Source organism: Equus przewalskii, chromosome 2, assembly GCF_037783145.1.
Source record: "Equus przewalskii isolate Varuska chromosome 2, EquPr2, whole genome shotgun sequence".
Classification (NCBI taxonomy): Eukaryota; Metazoa; Chordata; class Mammalia; order Perissodactyla; family Equidae; genus Equus; species Equus przewalskii.
The window spans coordinates 28,764,543-28,785,078 of record NC_091832.1 but is presented as its reverse complement, the minus strand read 5'-3'; the positions used below and the strand labels follow the sequence as shown (position 1 = coordinate 28,785,078).

Genomic DNA, 20,536 nt, shown 5'->3' with positions numbered 1-20,536 from the left:
GATGTTGAGCATCTTGCCATATGTTTATTGGCTATTTACATATCTTCTTTGGAAAAATGTCTATTAAAGTCCTTTGCCTATTTGAAAAAATTGAGGTACTTATTGTTGAGTTGTAGGAGTTTTAAAATATATGTTCTGGGGGCGAGCCCCATAGCAGAGTGGTTAAGTTCGCACGCTCCACTTCAACGGCCTAGAGTTTCGCCCGTTTGGATCCTGGATGTGGATCTGGCACCAGTCATCAGGCCATGTTGAGGCAGTGTCCTACATAACACAACCAGAAGGACCTACAACTAGAATATACAACTATGTATTGGGAGGCTTTGGGGAGAAGAAGAAAAAGAAAGAAGATTGGCAACAGATGTTAGCTCAGGTGCCAATCTTAAAACAAAACAAAACAACAACAACAAAATATATATTTATATTTATATTTAATATATATATTATATTCTGGATACCAGTCCCTTATCAGATTTTTAAACATTTTCTCCCATATTGTAGGTTGACTTTTCACTTTCTCGATGGTGTCATTTGCAGCAAAAAGTTGTCAGTTTTGATATAGTCCAATTTATCTATTTTTTTCTTTTGTTGCTTGTCTACTAAATGTTTTGAATTACTCTCTTCTCAGTCTCTCTTGAACCTACTCCAACCAGGTTTTTGCCATTACCACTCCACTGAAATTGCTCTTGGTAAGGTCGTCAGTGACTTCTTTGTTGTTAATCCAATGGTCAAGACTCAGCCTTCATTCTTATTTGACAGAGCACTCACCCCCTCCTTGAAATACTATGTTTTATTCACTAGGCTTCCAGGGTACTACACTCTCCTGGCTTTCTCCTACTTTACTCATTGGCTATTCCTTCTCAGTCTCTTTTGTTGGTTCCTCCTCATCTCTCTGATCTCTAAACATTGGAGTGCACCAAGATTCAGACCTTGGATTGATTTGTTTCTCTTCTCTACATTCACTCTGTTGGTGATTTCATCCAGCCCAATGGCTTTAAATATCACCTATATGCTGACAACTCCCTAACTTATGTCTCTGGCCCAAACCCTCTGCCTAAAATATTCTTCTCCCAGGTATCTGCATTACTCACCCCCTACTGTAGACTGTAGACTGAATTGTGCCGCCCACCCAATTCATATCTTGAAGCCCTAACCCCCAATGTAACTATTTGAAGACAGGGCCTTTGTGAAGATAATTAAGGTTGAATGAGGGCATGAGGATGGGGCCCTGGTCTAACAGGATTAGTGTCCATATAAGAAGAGACACTGAAGAGCTCTCTCTCTCTCTCTTTCCATGTGCACACACCAAGGAAAGACCATGTGAGCACACAACAAGAAGCCTACTGTCTGCAAGCCAGGAAGGGAGCTCTCATGAGAACCCAATCATACTGACACCCTGATCTCATATTTCCAGCCTCCAGAGCTGTGAGAAATTAAACGTCTATTGTTTAAGCTACCTAGTCTATGGTATTCTGTTACGGCAGCCCGAGCTGACTAATACAGGTTCCCACTTTTTTCAGGTTTTTGCTCAGATGTTCCCTTCTCACTGAAGTGTTTCCTCATTGCTGTGATTAAAGTTGCAACACTGGCTAAACCTGGCATTCTCTTTCCCCCTTTCCTGCTTTATTTTTCTCCAATGAATCACCTGACATATATTCTACTTATATTTTAATTCTTTTATTGTTGTCTGTGTCCTAGTAAATTGTAAGTGTTTAAGGGTAAAGACTTCTGTCCACTTTGCTCATCACTGTATCCCTAACACCTAAAATACTGCCGGGAAAATTGTAGGCCTTTAAAAAATTTATGTTGAGGGGGCTGGCCCCAGGGCCGAGTGGTTGGGTTTTTGCACTCTGCTTTGGCAGCCCAGGGTTTCGCTGGTTCAGATCCCGGGCGTGGACATGGCACCAGTCATCAGGCCATGCTGAGGTGGCGTCCCACATACCACAACTAGAAGAACCCACAACTAAAACAGATGCAACTATGTACTGGGGAGATTTTGGGGGGAAAAGCAGCAAAAAAAAGAGGAAGATTGGCAACAGTTGTTAGCTCAAGTGCCAATCTTAAAAAAAAGAAAGAAAGAAAGAAAGAAAGAAAGAAAAACAATAAAATAAAAAATATATGTTGAAGGAATGATTTCCATTTTAGCTTGAAAATATATAATGAAATTGAATATATTAAATTGAGATATAATGAAGTGGGCTACTTCTGTGAAAGTTAGAATTCAGGCCTTCATGGTTACTTCTTAGAAATGTTAACAGATTTGTTGGTTGGCTTTATCAGTTAACAGAGCTCCTTTCCTCATGACCATTGCAATGAAAGACTGTTGGTGAGCAAGCTACAATTGGAGCTTTGATGCTCTTTATATCAGCATTACATAAGCAGAGCCCAGTCTTAGAGCATCATGCTTGAATGTTCCATTCAAATACCATACGTACATTGGTGGCTCCTCTGACTTTGTTAAGGGATCCTCTTCAAAGCTGTGTGGTCCATTGCTGGGATTACTGTGCCCTCTCCTTTTTGGCTGGATATGATCTAAATGAAAATGTTTGAACATAGGTGTATCCTTCAAAGACTCAGCTTAAATGTTGTCTTTGCTTCTTTACCAGGATTTGTGTTTCATGCTAGTCATTACACTTTGGCAATTTAAGATAAATTTGTTTTTGTTATTGCTTTATGGAAGTTCTTTGTATATGGCATGAGAAGATCATCAACAGTCAGAAAGACCACCAGTGAAAGATATGACCTCATTGTTTTGATGATGGAACTCTATATGGATACATTCTTGTGAGTAAGTTATACTAGTAGCCATTGCAATAGGAACTCTAAGTAGCAGGAGAAAAATAACTGATTCAACTCTCAGTCATCCCTAAATCAACTGATACTCTTGCTAGTTTAATTAATGTGTATACTTATTATGTAATTTGTATAAGCAGCTTTGGTTGAAGTCAGGACAGATCATGTTTGATATGTTCTAGTATAACATGATACTTTAGATGTACTTTTTCCACTGAGAATGACTTTAACAGTTCTCTTGTAAATTTTTACAGTAACATAAAATAAAAATTAATTTTAAAAGTATCTGCTGACTTTTGATACCATAATAATGGTATTTGTACCCATGGCCATTTACAAGTATTACTGTAAATACTATACTGTCTTGAGGCATTTTGCTCTGGACCTTGCTCTTCCACATATCGTGAATCTTACAAATCCTCTGTTATCACTAGGATTTTCTAGTATTTTGAATGGCATTCTCTCTCAAGAGAGCCTTTCTAATTGCAGAATCTAGTATCCCTGGATTTGCTGGTTCAGCATAAATAGGGATTGATTAGTCTATGGATCCATATATCTTATGGAATGTGTATTTCCTATGTTCTCCACCTGCTGAACTGGAACAGCATTTGGACCAGAAGATGCTACTAAACTTACAGTACCAACACGATAGTGGAGGCATGAACAATTACTTTGAAAAAGAAATATCTGAGTAGGGTGAGGGTCAACAAACCATAGATCATGGGCCAAAGCTAGCTCACTGCCTAATTTTGTAAATAAAGTTTGTTGCAGTATAGGCACTCCCATTTGTCTATTGCCTATGGCTGCTTTTGCACTACAACAGTAGAGTTGAGTCATCGGAACAGAAACCGTACGTAGCACTCTCATTGCTCTTGGCCTGTAGAGCCTAAAATATTTACTATCTGATTCTTCACAGAAAATGTTTGCCAACCCCAGGGTAGAGGAATTAGAGACTGCTTCCCAAAGAGGTGATATCTGAGATGAGACTTGGTGGAGCCATAGGAATACTTCTGTTGAAGGGAGCAGCATGTGATAAGGTGTGAAGGTATATGTCATAATACATTGGAGAGGACTCTTTATTGGAGTAAGACCACACTAGGTTAACCCTGCTCTCAACCACTGAAGCTTACAACTATAGAAACCAAAGGAACAAGATACTACCAGGAAAACATAAGACAACATCACAATGGCCACACAGCTCATGGCCCACATCCCCACCTCCCCTTTCTCCTAATACAAAGAACCAAAGCAAAACTTTGAATGGTGAATTGTTGACCTTTGTTAACTTTTACTTAAACTGAGTTTTGACCACAACTGAGTTTTGGCCCAAGATTTGGTGGGGTGAAGGGCCTGAAGAAAGGAGAACCCCTAGAATCCCAACCCTAGAATCTTAGAGTTTACTGTTTACCACAACGGAGATGAGATGTTTCACATCTTCTGGATAAAAAGGTAGTAGGTGCACAGAAGTCCAAGTAACAAACAAAACTGTAAATCTGAAAATCTGAAGGAAGAAAAAGTCATGAAAAGCAAAAACCAAGGATGGAGTTGGCCAGAGAATCATGGAATAGTATAGCTAACTGGGTCGAAGCAGTTTGGGCAGAAACTCTAATATAGTAGTTGTAGATGTATATATAATTATAGCATAAAACTAACCTAAACTCTAATACAGTAGGAGTGTGTGCGTGTGTGTATATAACTAATTATAACATAAAACTAACCTAAAGCAGAGGCAGAAAATGGAAGAAAGAACATGAATTAAGTGAGGCAAATCAGAGTTGGTGTTTGTCACAAGTAAAGGGAAAAAGGAAGAAAAACTAAAGAATTAAAGGCTTCAAAAAGCTGTTGTAAATATTAAATAAGAACTCAGAAAAGCACAATTCTCGCTGTCCTTTATTCATTAGGGGACTATACCACTGACTGACAGAATTTGCGAATGGCTCCTATGATTCGTCATCTCCTATGTCTTCACAGAAGACCCTGTCTTCTTTAAGCCAGGTTGACCCCTCTGCATAGCTTCCAATCACAGGTGTTTTGGGAAATTGCCTAAGATTTCTTCTTATTGAACTATTCCTGTACTTGTTCTCACCAAAGTCTCAACTCTATGTTCAATCAATCCAATATTTGCCTTGCATACTGGATGGAGGTGTTCATATCCCTGATGGCCTAATATTCGTCCATTTGGCTTTCATCAGGTGGCTTTAGATCTGCTCTTATGGAACCCATCCCTGGCCTTTAAACCATTTGGCCTTTGGCCTCAGCTGAGCCAGTCCAAGTCCTTCCCAACCCCTCCCTCAGGGGGAGATTCTAGCAGCTGGGAAGAATCACTTTTACTTTATCGTCTAATAATAATAATTGCTAATTACAGACAGCTGGTTGGTTACATTTATTACCGATAGGTCCATGGTCAAGTTGGCCACACTTACCAGAATACATGCTGAATACCCTCTTATTACCTCCGAGCAATAGTATAAAGAAGGCAACTTGACTTAGTGCAAAGGATGCAGACTTTGAGAGTAGCTTTCTACATCTGGATACCAGAAGGAGGGAAGGAGGTGGAGATGGGAAGATGGGCACCCCCAGTCCTTAACCCTCCTCATTCACCCAGGGGCGCCCATATCCCCTAATCCTCCTTTCCTTCAACATACAGGCATTCAAAAGCTTCCTTGCCCGCTCCTGTCTGGCCACGGCCACTCCAGAGCAAGCTGGAGCAGATGTGCCTGAGACCGAGCTTTGACCATGCAGTTGAGTTGAAATCCCTAAGAAAGAGCAAAGCAACAATAGGAAAGGAACCCAAGTCCCTGATTGACCAGGCGGAGCAGAGCTGCCTGCTGTCCAAGATCTCCCAAACTGTTATTTGAGAAATAAATTCTGACTTCTATTTAAAAAAATAAAAAAGAATGCATGCTTTCGATTCAGGGTTCGATTTGAATCTCAGCTCCTACACTTAATATTTCTGTGACCCCAGTTAAGTCACTTAATGTCTATTAGCTTCCGTTTTCCACAAATGTAAAGTAGGGTTGTTACGTACTTCATAGCACTGTTCTAACTATAGGGAAGAAAATATGTACAACTGGCATGTAGTTTAAAACTGGACACTCAGTTTTAAATGGTAGCTGTTACATTTTTAAAATTGAGACACATTGGTTTTAACTTAAAACTACAACTCAGGCCTTTTTCCTATCAGAAGAAAACATTGTATTGAGAAGCCTCCCTGTAATCTACAAGAAGATTTTTAAATCTTACCAGGTTTCTAAGTTATTTAGGTTTTCTTTATGCCTGAATTGGAAAGAATAATGGTTTAAAATCAGAAATCAGGAGGAAGTAAAAAGAAGAGTTTAGAAACAAAGGAGAACTTTTGACGGAAAAAATCATAGCTGGCTAAATCCTGTTAGCAGAAATGTACTATGATAACAGCTCAGTTTTCTACAGAAGGTAATTTATCCAACAATCTAGGGCATCTGGAGGGGAATTGAGAATACTGGAGCAAGTGAAAAGGAACATGGAACTGCCTTTGAGACACCAGTACTACTCACTTTTAGGAAAGACTCTCAGATTCAAAACCTATTTGCTCTTACTTTACACACAATGCTAACAAACTTGATTATCTGGTTTCCTAGGACACAGATTATGAGGAGTACTGCCAAAGCCAAGCACCCAGGAACTAGCAAGAGGTACTATCTAATAACAAAGGAGGAGGGAAAAAAAAAAACAGAAATAAAATTATTAGACAGACATAAAAGAACACAAAGACACACCAGCCTTGGATCATTTTGGGTAGGGCAAAGAGCCTAGCGTATTTTATTTTTTCCCAAAGATGCATTATTTTGCACGTTACTTCCAAAAGCTAATAATGACCAAGAAAACAAGAAGAGGTTAAATTAGGCAGCGATCTATTTTATTTAAAACAATATTTGACTAAAGGCAGATTTTTAAACATTTTGTACTTAAAGGAATTAGTTTCAATTATTTAGAAAACTAATTCAGACTTTTCACATTCTCCAAAGGTGTTAGATAAATGAAGCTTTTCTAAATTGTGATAGCAAAGTCAGAGTAAACACACACCTGTTTATGTTGACAGGTCTTCTAAATGTGCGTTTAGATCTGGTTAGTTGCTTTGACCCCCAAGCAAGAGAGAATAAATAATGCATTCCTCGATGAGCTGACTAACGATAAAAGTTTCACAAGCTTCCATTGGTATGCCTAGCCCTGTGGAAGATGAAAAGAGTAGAAAAATAGAAAAGATATGTAACACCTTCTTCAGAGTCCCCGCAGATTAAAGTATGATCGTACAAGCAAACCCACAATGTAAATATACTGCTAAATAATGTGAAACTATATACATTAACAAAGATTATATATAAGAACAACATCTAAGCAATGCCTCGTACATGTAAGTTATTATTATTTAAGAATTCAATAATGTCATGAAGTCAATTAATGCTATGGTTCTCAGCCTTTGTGATACCTCTTTGGCTCTCAGGGGTTATTCAAGGGTCAAAGTAAGTTGGAGGCAGAAGGTTCTGGAAGGCTAACAGCCAGGACCACATGAGTCCATCTGCTTTTCTTCCTTGCTGTCCAAGACGGCAAGGTCTTTCTTGTGCTTCCCTCAGGGAGAGCAGGACACATCAAGACACACTGAGGGAATCAAGCACATGATAAGTCTATTAGGGCTGCAGTCTATCATTATATATCCCCTCCCAACTCCATCACAATCAAAACCCCATGAGAACTGGAACTGTGTCTATCTGGGGTACAGCACACAGCTGTCATGTAGTAGTATCCAAACATTTCTTCAGTGACTATGATAGAGAGGCAGTGAGAGGTTGAGGTACCTGGAGCCTTGATTTGGAAAGCCTTTCCCAAGAGGAAGAGCATGACCTGGGGATATATGGACTACTCGGGGAGTACAGGGCAATGTACAACAATTTGTAATAGAACCGTATGTCCCAAAATGAACTCAGACAAGGTCCCAGATCCAGGCATGAGCATCTAGGGAAAGTGTTTTTGTTACTATGCTAGTTTCTCTTTGGAACTGATAATTCATGTTTCATAACAAAAGCCTGGCTGTGGGTAGTTTCGTTTATTAAAGAGAACATCTTGATTTTGGAGAACAGGAAACCTTTTCCTTGTTTTGCTGTTCAGCAGGGCAGAATGTTTAGACTGACTCTTTTTTATAGAAGTAATTTAGCTTACCCAAATGTCTAAGTACACAACTGTTGTGCTGCTGGAAGTGGCAAGAGAAAACAATCCAGGTAGAAATGAACAGGAAGAAATGTTTGGTTCCCTATTCTGTAAAGAACAACATAGGGAAATGAAAGTGAACTGAGGAGAGGAAGAGAAATGAGAGCTGAAGAAACAGCCAAGAGAATCAGGAAGAGAGATGGCTAAATCACACTCTCTTTAGCCCCAAGGGCATTTGTACTTGCTTATTTCTCTGCCTTTTGGTTGTTTGAAGGTGCCAGGCATGTGTTCCCACACGGCACTCCCTCGACCTCTCCTGGTCACACTCTGTCATGAGTCACAACCTTGATTGCTGTGGAAATGGCAAAGAGCAGAGCTCTCAGAGAAGAAGACAGTGCCTGAACCAGTGTCCACTACTTCAAGAAATGGGCATAAGGTGGCAGCACTGGTAGTGCCTGCAGGTGTTGCGGAGAGAAACTTGGCCAAGGGCCAGCTTTACTTGAGCTCCTAAGTCCCAGGGAGAAGACGGAAAAAGAGAATTCTGTTAAAGACTTCCTTATTAGGGAGTTAGTACTGGGGAGAGAAAGGATTCTCCTAGGGGAGTGGTGGCACTCAGGAGCTCCATTGGGAGGAGTGGGTTATGGGGTCACATTGCCTAGCACCCACATATCTGTTGAAAGAATAACTGCCACTTATGAGGAAGGATTAAGATGGATTGATGAACAACATGGATGAACCTTGAAAACATGGTAAGTGAAAGAAGCCAATCACAAAAGACCATATATTACACAATTCCATTTATGTGAAATATCCAGAATAGGCAAATCTATAGAGATGGAGAGTAGATAAGTGGTAGCCTAGGGCTTGGGGTTGGGGAGAATGGGGAGTGACTGCTAAAGGGGATGGGATTTCTTTTGAGGGTAATAAAATGTTCTAAAATTGATTGTGGTGATGGTTGCTCAACTCTGAATAAGCTAAAAACCTTTGAATTGTGCATTTTGACGGAATTGTAATTATATCTCGATAAAGGTGTTACTAAAAAAAAAATAGGGGGGAGGGGCCGGCCCCGTGGCAGAGTGGTTAAGGTGACACGCTCTGCTTTGGCGGCCCAGGGTTTTGCAGGTTCCCATCTAGCGTCGCTCATCAAGCCATGCTGAGGCAGCGTCCCACACAGCAGAGACAGAAGGACCTACAACTATTTAGAAATACAATAGAGTATACAACTAGGTACTGGCAGGGGGGCTTTGGGGAACAAGAAGAAAAAGCCAAAAAAAAGAGTAACTGATGAACATTTAGTTAAAAACCAGAGAGGACAGTGATGAACGGCAGCTAGACTTTTGGTGGCAAACAAGATGTAGTCTATACAGAGGTCAAAATATAATGATGCACACCTGAAATTTCTGTAATGTTATAAACCGATGTTACCTAAAACAAAACAAAAGAACCAGAGAAGAAAGATTATAATGTGAGTGCCTTCTTCCCATCCTCTCCCTCCCTGGTCCTATGAAAACAGATAGCTTCAGTGAGGGTGAGAGGCATCCCTTCTCCTGGAATCACCCATCTCTAAGACACCACCTCTTAAACTTTAATTTGCATACAAATCATCTGGGGATCTTGTCAAAATGCAGATTCTGTTTCAAAAGTTCTGAAGTGGGGCCTGAGACTGTGCATTTCTAAGAAGCTCGTAGGTGATCCTGCAGCTGCTAGTCCTGGAATCACACTTTGAATAGGGAGGCTCTAAGAGGCCCAACGAAATTATATTTGTTCTTCGATTGGGATCATATTGTGTCAGCTCTGTACTGAAGTTAAAATATCAATTAAATATTTTTATTTTGACGGCCTCATTCTTGCTAGTGGCATAATATATATATGATGCTTCTAATAACAGTTAATACTGGTATCTTGAAAAAGTACATTATTAACATTATGGGATTTATTACCTATTTTTATTGAAAAGCTCAGGATTTAGAATTTGTAAGAGAGCTGAGTTTGAATCCTGGCTCTATCATTTACCGGTGTTATGGTCTTGGATTACTTAATATATCTGAGCTTCTGTTTCTTTGTTTATAGAATGGAGATAATAATACCTATCTCAGTGGAATTTTGTGAGTTCTAGAGACTATATGGCACACAGATAATAGTCACTCATGAGATAACTACTATTATTGTTGTCAAATTTGTGTGACATGGGAGGATCTACCCACTTTCCTTTTCATGTCTGCATCATTGCATATTTTCTTTTAAATCTCCTAAATCTTGAAATTCTGATTGTGTAGGAGATGCTTCTTTTAGATTATTTTTCTTCATCCATTTGAAGAAGTCATTGTTGTTTAGAGCTCTAGTAAAATTCTTATGAAATACACTTTTTAATATATAAGGTGTGCTTTCTTTTTTTTTTGTATTGGTTCTAATATTAAGGGATTAAAGTAAAAGCTCTGGACATTCAATAAGAAATTTTGGTATCCCTGATTCTTAAATGTGAAGCTGAAATAATGCAACAACAATGATTTTTATTTTTGTTGAACATTTTTTCAAAGGGAGTTCCTTAATTTCATTTTGGGGCCTCTGTTGTTTTCCTTTTCCTTTACAGGTACAGTAAGCAAATTCTCCTAATGCCTAGCCCTCGGGGGAGCCTACAGAGAGAGGCAATTTGGAAAACCCTGTTTTGGAACAGAGCTGCTCCTCTCTAGCTCCCCGTGGAAGAGGGATTCCTGCTGCAAATGGTGTGACATCTCAGGCACACAGCTTGGGCTGGAGCGAGGACTGCTGCTTCTTTCTTCCTGAGGCATTCTGACCTGGGAACTGCATGCATTAGAGTCTCCTGAAAGGTGAAGCACTGGGGGAGCACCCAGGTGCCTTGTCTCCCACATGTTATACTCAGGCTATTCTCTGAATGTTACAGAGATGCAAGAGGCTGCCTTGCAAACTATGTTTCCTTCCTTTTGTTTTTATATTCTTTCAACTTTTAGACTATCTTTATTTTCTTGGTTTCTGGAAGAAAATGCGGCAAATACTAATTGTCACTGGCAAATTCCTGGCATGCAGTGGTAGTAAAATTTGATTCCTCCTTTTTGTTAAATCATTCTGTTTTTTTTTTTTTTTTACACTTTTATAAATTTAACCTCTTGCCAACACCTTTCTATCACTGTGTACTCAGCATTACCTGTATGAAGGCCTAAGCAGTATGGAGACTTAAGAATGTGTTTTCTTCTCTATTTGTTTTTTAAATTATAGAAGAGTCTGATGTTGTCAGCTGGTAAATGTTTAGAGTTTAAGGTAAACATCACTCCAACTTTTATAAATACTGTAATAGAAAACTGGTTTTGGAGATGCCATTTTTTAAAAACTTGTTTTATACAGAATTCTGTTGAACACATATTTTCAAATTTGAAAAAGAAAACAAAAGATTCTACCTGTTCAATGCAGCTTTGAATATTTAGGATTTCTTCTGTTTTGCTTTGTGTTGCTGCTGCATGAGGTGCTCAAAAAGGCTGTACTGGAGGCACCAGCCCCCTGAAAGGAGTAGCCACAGGTTCCTGGAGTGAGGAAGTGCTAGCTGCTGGTTGGGGATTTCCCAGGTCACTAATTTTGAAACCCCCCAAACACTGATCTAAAGATCAAATTCTTGCCTTCAATAGCAAGGATCAAAAGGTTGGAAAGCTGTATTCTGTCTCCTCATCTAGCACCAGGATTCTGTTGGAGAGCAGCAATTAAATGGACTCTAAGTCGGGCTTGTTCTTTCCTTCCTCATCTGTCCAATTAAGGACATTATTTGATTTGGTGCATCTTAGCCATTCATTTTGGTGGACAGTTGTTTCTCTTGTTACAAAGACCAAAGACCATTTTAAACCCAGAGTCAGCCAAATAGGTACAACAAATATCTCATCATTCCACATAGCTGCCTTAGGAGCACTGGGTTCCAATCTGTGCAGAAATCCCTGGCATGAGTGTTCTTGTGTACAGGAGCCTGAGCTTTGAGAACAGCCAATGTGGCATAAATTGTACCTTGCGGACATTTTTGTGCCATTTAATCCAAGTTCAATTACCCAATGTGAGAGCCCATGCAACACTGAGACAAAAAAAAAAAGAGAAGAGAAAGAAGGAGAGGGAGGAGGAGGAGGAGAAGTTATCATGATTCTCTTCTCCTCTAGGGGAAGAAATGACTAAAATATAACCTGAATGTCAGAGCATTAGTAATATTAATAATAACACCTTTGATACCTAGGCCAGTGATCTCAAAGTACTTTTAACATCCATTGTTTTCTTTGTACTCATCAAAATCTCTTTAAGGTCCCATTGAATGGGAATTGCCATGTCTTAAGTTTTTCCCTGTTCTATTTTCTCTTTGTTTATCAACTTTCTTGGAAAATGAAGGATCTTGACTTGAGTGCTAGGGACTTATAAATTTTTAATGAAAAAGGATATATTATTTTGGAGGTATGTCTTTCCTCTTACATAGATATCAGCCTGCAATGTACTTTATGGGAGGTATGAAGTTAGTGTATATACCTTCATCACAGCAGGGTAAATGTCAGAGGACCTCCCATTTATAGTAAACTGAATGAGAGAATTGGCATACAAAGTTAAAAAGTAGAAAATTCTAGACTGGTTTCAAAGCATCACAGTGAAGAGATAGTCATTTGACTCATGGAGAACCTCTGCTCTGATGCTTCTGAGCACACATAGTCCATATGATTAGATTTTGTGAGTCTATTTGAAATCTTGATCATTACAGTTTATAAATGGATACAGCCACTTGGAAATCTGACTTAGAATGAAAATCTGGACATTTGTCTCAAATGTTGAGATAGCTCTCAAACTAGGCTCCTTGCCTTGAATATTAGGTAGGTCATCCTTTACCTCTTGTCTTCCCTTTCCTCAACCCCCACCCCCACTCACCTCCAAGAAGAAAACTTCTAACAGTTTTCATCTGTCTTTGTAGTAACCCATTCCTGTAAATTCCTTCTCCATATTTTTGCTCTGTTTCATTTAGTTTGGAAAATGGCATTGTAGAATATGTTTGGTATAACCCTACTCCGGGCCAGCATCTGTGATCCCTTTAAAAATATATGTGTAGGGGCTGGCCAGGTGGCATAGTGGTTAAGTTCACGTGATCCGCTTTGGCGGCCCCAGGTTTGCAGGTTCAGATCCCCGGCAGGGACCTACATAGTGCTCCTCAAGCCATACTGTGGCAGTGTCCCATATACAAAATAGAGGAGGATTGGCACAGATGCTAGCTCAGGGCCAACCTTCCTCACTAAAAAAAAAAAAATGTGTGTCTGTGTGTGCATGTGTGTTCTGGGGTTGAAAGTATAGAAGTAAAAACCTTAAATAAAATAGAAAACAAACCTTCCTTAATATCCAGTTCCCCTCTATATTTTAGTTGTTTGAAAATGTTTCTCCTATTGTTCCTGTTAACTATTTCTCATATTTTGCCATCACACACCAAAACATGATGTCAGAGGTGTGTGTGTATGTGTGCATATGTGTATGGTAGAGGTGAGGGAGAGACTAGGTCAGATAGCATAGTGTGTGCAATGGTGAAGAACTTGCTCACTAAATTAATTAATCTTCAATTAGCAGATCACTGAGGATACGAATCACTCACAGGCAGTCAAAAGGTGATGTCAGCGAATGGTTATGGCTCAGCATGACTGCTCCTGTTTGCTATTGCGTTTAGTCCTAGTGCTACTGCTATGCCAGAGCTCTGCTATTGTAGAGTGGGACTTTAGAAATGTCTACTGCCAAGGATAGCATTAACAAATATTCTAGGAGATCCTTAAAGCAAGCAACAGTGTATTTACTTAATGAAATTTATAAATATGGCTTCGGAATGATCTTATTATTAGCAACATACTATTAATTTCTAGTTGAAAGAATAATATGCTCGCAAGATTTCTGAGCCTCAGTAGAAGACCCATTTTGGTGGAGATTGAATCAGAACAGCACATGCAATTTAAGGATTGCCGAAGAAAGGCAGGTGCATTGAGTAAAGTTGCTTCATCATGAGAGGTGAGTATTCAAGGTGGAGATGGTGTGCCCTTGGTCTACAGTATTTAGTTAAATTTATAAAATGTTTTCTGTCTAACCTCTCCATAATCAGTTACAAATTGTGCTAACAACGGATTACTAAAAATCCTTAATCAGGCTGCAACCTCCTTACCTCTAAGCTTCTTCCTAGAGAATATCTTCTTTTTTGAAGGGCAAGTAGTACCTCAGCTCTCTTATCATTCCATCTTGGAAATACTGGCTGCTAGTTGATAAAAAAAACAGTAGAGTAGGTGTGGAGTCAACTAGGTCCTTCTTTTCTAGAACATTTTGGATTTCCAACTTTAGTTAGGCTAAGGGGGAAACATAAAACATCAGCCATGAACTCCAGTTTTTGCTGGAGAGAGTGTCCATATAGGTAGCTGTGATTGATTGGGAAAAAAATACTTATATGAGCTCTTGGACTTGTTTCTGAGGTCAAAAGGGACCTCACATTAAAAAAAATGCGTAATCTATATCCTGGTCTTTGGGGCAAAAATAGTGCCTAATGTTGTACGGCATTGTGTAATCTTATTTGAGAGCAGTTTGTGGAGGGGCTCTATTAATGAAAACACATCGTGATGGAGAGAAGTGTGTGTGTGTGTGTGTTTCAGTGCTGTTTTAAATGGCCTGTTGGATAGACTCGATGAAGTGTGTTGGCTTATTTCTCCTTTGTCTCCTGTTCTCCCTCCACAGCAAGACTGGAAGAACAACACCCTTGTACACAGGCCTCCAGGAGTCTCTTTGGACGGGTAGGCCAATAAGAACCAACCTGCTGGTCCCCATCCCCCAGCCCCTCTGGTTGCTTCTGAATCCAGTTTCAGTGTTGTTAAATTTCGGGGCAGAAAGTGGTAATTTGGAAAAGTGCCAAAACTCACTGTAATTTTTCCTGGCAGCTTTCCCTTGGTGTCATTGGTAAGTTCTGCATTTCACTGGAGTGCCACACCACTATTACTACTACAGTATCCCACAGCTGACTTTTTTGTTTGGTCCACTTTTTCTTTTGTCTTTGGAAGAAGCCATTTTCTGAAAGGGTAGATGGGTTTAAACTCTATCAAAAGCTAGTCAGAATGCTTTCCCTTAGGGGCCATTCACTTCCTGTCTTATGCCTAATAGGTTTCTTTGGATTTTCTTTGATTCTTACATGAAAAGCGTGGGATGATCATGCTGGAGTAGTCTCCTGAGGTGGCTGTGTCGCATAGAACAGGCAGCACATTTGCTGTTTTAGCCACCTATCCTGTTTCACAGGTCTGCATGCCTGCCTCCCTCCATTTTGTCAGTGCTCACATCGTTTTTCTTCTCTTTCCAACTCTCTTCTACAGAACTGGTGTTAGAGCAAAAGACTCCATTCCAGATCCATTCCAGAGTTGCTGTGAGAAACTCCCCCACTCTGACTCTTTTTTTTCTATCTCAGTAAAATGGCAGTGTAAGAAAGCTTTATGCAATCAGGGCTGAAACAAATACCCACCTAGAACATTTGATTCTCCTTCTGATTTTCTTCTCCACCCTCCACTTTCAAAAATTTCCCTTACAATCATTTTACATGTGCGAAATTTTCCTACATTGATTTTAAAAAATAAAGCAAAACAAAAGCAGTCTACATTGGTTTAATATGGGAAGTCAAAGATAACAGACTTTTCCTGTTCCTGAGCAATAGCCTTCAGTATTAAGATTGGTGACCTTATCTTTCCTTGGTAATATTGTTGGTGCTTAGCTCTCCAAATCTAAAAACAGCTTAGTGTAATAAGTACCAAATACAGAACTCTTCAAATTTTTCTTCTGATGGACTATAAAGTGGCTTTCAAGCTTCTTTGCAAGTAGGTTTTTCATATACTATTTTTGTATTAGTTGGTGAATACAAACCTTCAATGAGGCTTAGCAGAAATGTCCAAATTCCTGATCTGCCCAGTGGTTTTATAAAACTCCAGTCTGGGTTTGTTTGTTTGTCTTTAAAATATTATTAGCTTTACTCTGTCTTCTCCAAAAGAATAATTAGCAAGCTGACCAGAGAGCTTGGAGGATAAGGAGAATGTACATATTAGAGTGTGAGAGAGTTGGTACCTTTTTCCTCATGTCGGATTGACCCTGGGTGTTATGTTTTGTCTGAACCCGGCCACAAACCAGTTCAGCCTGGACCTTTATTTATTTGAGTTTTTAGTTTTTGGCAAGGTGAGGTTGAGGGTAATTCTTGTTTTATATTGGTTCCAAAAAAGCAGGTTGACTTATGCCTAACGGTACTTTTACATACTCTTCTGGTGAAAAAAATAAAAAGCCTCATTCAGAAAATAACATTTCTCAAAATCTGTTCCCTATCATTATTCTGAAATGTAAATTCCACCAAATTGTTGATCTAAAGACTTTGAGAGAGTGGAAAAGGGATCTAGACAAGCAGTTCTTGAACGCCCACCAAGCTTGATTCCTCAGGGGTTGCTCCTTCGGGATTCTCGGCGCTGGGCAGGCACAATTTTACCGCTAAGAGCTGTTGAGCGCCCTTTAGACTCCGTTCCGTTTTTCTCCGTGGAGATCCAGTTCGTATTTTACAGCTCCCGTCTGGGAGCCGGTAATATAATGAATTGCCTTGACTCTAGCTTCAATCCACTTTCCTCGCTTAATATGCAGCCCAAAGTTTTGCAGCTCGCTGTCAGATGGTAGTGCTAGACTTTCACACTGCTCCCAAAGCCTCCGCTGGGGCTGTTTCTGAACACGGAGTTAGAAACTTTAAGAAACAGACAGCTCCAGACACAAATCCACCCCAGGCTTTGAACTCTGCTTCTGGCTTCCGTCAACTGACATAGTTGCCCTTTTGCTCAAACTCGCAGCTCCGGTTCGCACTTGGGCGAGCTCTGCTGGGTGTCTGCTGCTTTGCCGCGGCGGGGACGCGTGTGGGGGCCCCAACCCGGCGCTCCACCGATCCCCCGCGCCTTAGGTCAGAACAGAGGCAAACCCTCACTGGGGTCCCAGACTCCAAACGTCTCCCCCAGAAGGAGTGGGGAAAGGAAGGGGCCCAGCCCGATTTTTTGTTTGTTTGTTGACTTTTGTATTTCGGACACTCAGGGGAAGCAAATTGCGAGAGAGGAAGGGCTATCCTCCCTGGAAACGTTTCCCTCTCTTAGCAAACCTTTCAGGCCTCGGTTCCACATTTTGTAGTTGACTGCGTGGATTTTAATAGGCTGTTCCCTTATTTTCGGGCCCAATCCGTGCACACTGCAGCGGGATAAAATGAAAGCACATCCTCTGCCATTTTCAGTCGGTTTGTCCTGGCAGCCCTGCCCCCCCTCCTTGGATGCCGCCGCCGCCGCCGCGGGAGTTAAGGCTGCGTGCAAAAACTCCTCCTGATCCTCCGGGCCGGAGATCCAGTCCACGTTTGCCGAGTACCGTGCGGTCGGGGACGGTGATAAGAACTCTCCTGTGAGGGAGCAAGCGAGACTTTAGTCCGGTTTCCATGTCAACGATTCAGTCCATATTTGCCATCAGGCTGTTGGTGGCAGAGGCGCTTTCGTGAGGGTAGCGCTGTCCTAGTCCTAGTTCTCCGATCTGCGCCGGGATTCCTGAGCTGCCTGGGTGTGGGGTTAAAAAGGCAGGGGCCGTGGGGGAGAAAACTCCACCGAAGGGAGGACCCACTGCCCCAAACTCGAAGCTCGGGCCAGCCACGTGCCCAGTTCCTCCCCTCCCCCCTTTCCCGCTGCCATTGCCCCTAGGGAAAGCTGATGGGCCAGTTTCTAAGAAAGTTCTCTTCTACTCGGCAGTTCCTGGGATAGTGGCGTGGGGCTCTAAAGGTAGGGTTGGAAGAGGACCCGAAAGAGATTTTTGAGATTAAAAAAAAAAAAATGGGAAAGGAGAAGTCCCACACTCTCTTCCATCCCAAGCGAATAGGTTTTTGTACACTCTACCTTACTGCTAGATAAAAATGGTGGCTGTTTTCAAAACAGTGTTCCCACGTGTTGGAAAGGGATTTTGGCAAATCCAAATTTCCCAGCCAGTGAAGAAAGGAGATGAGGACTTCCTCTGGAGACAAATCCATTCTGGCTTCCAGATTTTCACTGGGCTCCAGGTTTCCCATTACACTCCAGCTCTGAGGAAAATGGCAGGGTAATTGCATGTAAAAATTTCCTCATTTGTGTGCAGGACTCAGGACTGTTTGCCAGCTCAGAGGCAGTTGATTAAATAGCCAAGCTCCATTTATGAGGCAGCCTATAATTTGGTTTCTAGGACCTAATGCACCGGGAGAGTTGTTGCCTCTGAGGACTGTGAGTGAAATGAGGGCACTGGCCCATTCGTCAGTCAGATCCTGGTAGGCTGGTTTGGTTCTTGGCTTGGGTGGGTGAAAAAAAACCCACTTAGGTTAACAGGAAGGTTATGCCTTTTTAGTGTAAGATGCTCTTAAGTTTTCTTGGGGGTAGGAATGAGTTCAGATTTTTGGAATTATTCACTGTGACCAGTGGCATGGCCGGAACTCCAGGGGCCTGCAGAATCTGGAAGTTCTAAGATAATGGTTCTGTGGCAATTAAGTCCCCATTAATAAAATCTAAGGGGAAAAGAGGTCCTGGTGTCTAGTGACTATGCTGGGCTGGGCCTCTCCCAAGGCAGCCCTGGGCCTGGTGAGGAGCTGGAATCCCCTCTGGCTTTTGTAGCCTGTCACGTCAGAGCATTCCAAATCAGCCTGAGGAGGAAAAGGCTGCTGCTGGGATTTGGTGGGGCCTGTAGATCTGGAGTTTTCTTATGTATGCCTCCCACTCAACTGGCATCTCTTAGAAAGTAATGGCAAACTTTGAAGAATCTTTAAGCTGGAGGACAGAAAACAAATTTGAGTTGCATCCATTTTCTAAGTGACCTGTTAGAGTGCCCCTTTTCTCTCTTTAAAGAAAATGGTTTCCCTCCATTTGGCCATCCCTCTTCTGCAGTGGTTCCTTTGAACACTCAGGTTCCTCCAGTCCCTGGAGTCCATTCGGTGGTCTATTTATAGTCTTACAGGTATTCTCTTTCGAGACTGGGGCTATTGGTCATTGTGGCTTAAGTTCTCTTAGGAGGCAAAGATGGGGCTTGGGTTCTCCTGCTTGAAGGCTGTCATATGTCCCCAAAGTAGCTTCAGTGGTGACCATTTTAAGTCAGTGTTGAGACGACCAGCTTTGATCTCAAACCCATTCTGATATTCTGATCCCATTGTTGGATATGGTACAACTTGACCACTTTTTTTAAAAAAAGCTAAGTGGACAAGGGCTGCTTTGGGGACTCTGCTACTTTTTAAAGCCGCCCTCTGACTTTAGTGACAGGACAGTCCCCTCCCCTCTCGGTCTTTCAATTCTGTAAAATGCCACCTCACGTAAAACGGACCTCAAGCCCCCAGGGCCTTGTGAGGACCAGCTGATGCGGGCAGGGGAGTGGGAAAACGGAAAGTCTGAACAATGATCTGTCATTCCATTCGGCTTGCCAAGGGGGAACAATGTAAGGCCCCATTTCGCTCCCTCAGTTGGGTCTTTAGAGCGGGTTTGTAAAAGGATTTGAAGAAGAAAACTGCTGTAGAGGTGCTAAGAAGCAGCCAAGAGACCAGGCCCGCTGCCAGGGGGTCAGGCCTGGGCCGAGACGGCGCGGTCTCGGGCTCAGGCCAATTTTGCAGCCGCGAGTAAAGTTCACGCCGCCCGCTCCCCTCCGTGCGGCCTGGAGGGGACCGACCCGGATAGGAACGCCAGGAGGGAGGCGGCGCAGGCTCCGGAGAGGCGCGAGCTCCGGGCCGGGTTTTCCCCGAAGCCTTCGGCGGCGGCGCTGCCGAGCGAAAGCGGTAGAGGGCCTGCCGCCGCCGCGGCTCGTTCTCTCCCCTCCTCCTTTGTGAGGGGAAGGGAGTGAGTCCGTTCCACGGCCTGTGCCCGCTCCGCACTCCGTTCCGGGTTTGCCAGGCGGCCGCGACGGCGCTGGGTAAAATGGCAGTGCTGAGCCTCGTGTCGGAGTGAGGGGGACTCGGAGGAGAGTGGGGCGCTCTAGCCGCTCAGTCCGGCCGCCCGCCCGCTCGCCCGCCCGCTGCCGCGCAGCAGCCTCGGCCCGCGCCGCGGCCGGGGAGGGGAGGCAGGGCGTCCGGCCCGGCCTGCGCTCCGACTCTGCCTCCCGGCGCCCGGGCTGCTGCCGCGCGCCCTCCAGCCCGCCCGTCCCGGGTCCCCCTCCCCCCGCTCCCTCCCTCCCCGCCCCCTCCCCCTCGCCTCCCTCCCTCCCTCCCTCCTCCTTTCTCCGGCAGCAGAAAGCGGAGAGTCACAGCGGGGCCAGGCCCTGGGGAGCGAAGCCTCCACCGCCCCCCTCATTCCCAGGCAAGGGCTTGGGGGGAATGAGCCGGGAGAGCCGGGTCCCGAGCCTACAGAGCCGGGAGCAGCTGAGCCGCCGGCGCCTCGGCCGCCGCCGCCGCCTCCTCCTCCTCCGCCGCCGCCAGCCCGGAGCCTGAGCCGGCGGGGCGGGGGGGAGAGGAGCGAGCGAGCGAGCGCAGCGCAGCAGCGGAGCCCCGCGAGGCCCGCCCGGGCGGGTGGGGAGGGCAGCCCGGGGGACTCAGCCCCGGGGC

The 20,536-nt window shown here is 42.9% G+C and overlaps 1 long non-coding RNA gene across 1 annotated transcript; it reads right to left on the bottom strand.

The window, feature by feature from the left end:
- Positions 1-6,668: 6,668 nt before the first annotated feature.
- LOC139081962 (uncharacterized) lies at positions 6,669-7,425 on the bottom strand. The gene is made up of 2 exons (XR_011537511.1): positions 7,256-7,425; positions 6,669-6,996 (listed from the first exon to the last, which is right to left on the bottom strand). It is a non-coding gene; the product is annotated as an uncharacterized lncRNA (long non-coding RNA).
- Positions 7,426-20,536: the final 13,111 nt, after the last annotated feature.